We start from the raw sequence: 1,189 nt of genomic DNA on the forward strand, positions 1-1,189 counted from the left end.
AATGCTTTTTTTTTTCCAAATTGATAACAAAGTCTCCAACGCTACTGATAAACCTCCGCTTTTTAATAGTTTATTATTTGACTAGAGGCCCGGTGCATGAAATTCGTGCACCTAGGGATGGGCAGGGTCCCTAGGCCTGGCTGCGATCAGGGCCGATCGGGATCTTCCTTCCCCAGCTACCAGCTGCAGGCCAGGGCCAGGGCGTTCCTTCATTCCATGCCGCCCCCTGGTAGTCAGCACACATCATAGTGAGCACCCCATTGGTCGAACTCCCGAGGGGACCATTTGCATATCAGCCTTTTATGATATAGGATAAATTCCTCACCTTGAAGCAGTTCCTTTTATAGCCAGCGTGTCTGTCATCCTGAATATTCGTGCAAAGTTGCTTCTGTTATGAAGTGGAAAAGCAAAACACAAAAACAGATGGCTAGACAGACACACACACACACAAACCTGACGCAGAGTGAGCATCGATCGCAAGACAAATAGTCTAACTCGGGAATAGGCATCGTGTGTGTGTGTGTGTGTGTGTGTGTGTGTGTGTGCACGAAACCGTTTTATGGTTTTCTGCATCTTTTCATTTTCCGGGCATTTTCAAAAATCTCCTCTCCACGATAAGGAAAAACTCGTTCATTTTTACGGCAGAAAATCCATCCTGAAATGGCACTCGCTTGTCTAATTTCTCCGACTGACTGTGATATTTACTGTCGTCGCGAGAGGTTCGGCCGTGGCCCTGAAACCACCCCCGGCTTTTTCATTTCCCCGGGATCCTGCGGGCTGCCGCGTGGAGCTGTTAGCTCCCCAGCAGCTGCTCTTTCTTTATCTCCTCCCCACCCCGGGGATGGAGCCTGCCACCCCGGCGTGTGCCCTCGACGGGGAATCGACCTCAACCACCGAGCCACACGGGCCGGGCACTGTCTCCATTCCTCACTCCCGGTAGCTCACGGGAGTTCCCAGCCTCCCCTCCCCCTGCCCCTTTCCCATGTCCCAGCTAAACAAGGAGATTATGAACCTTTTCCCTGTCTTTCCAGCGCCTTCCTTTCCCCGTCTCACCAGGTGGTTGTGGCTTGCTTGTCTGACTGTCCGGGGGTTTGTGGTTAAGAATCAGGACGATGGGGAGAGAGACAGGCCCAGGAAAAGGGGGAGAGAAAGGAGAGCCAGCCCTGGCCGGTGTGGCTCAGTGGATAGA

This window comes from Myotis davidii, unplaced genomic scaffold (assembly GCF_000327345.1).
Source record: "Myotis davidii unplaced genomic scaffold, ASM32734v1 scaffold2091, whole genome shotgun sequence".
In the NCBI taxonomy this organism is placed as follows: Eukaryota; Metazoa; Chordata; class Mammalia; order Chiroptera; family Vespertilionidae; genus Myotis; species Myotis davidii.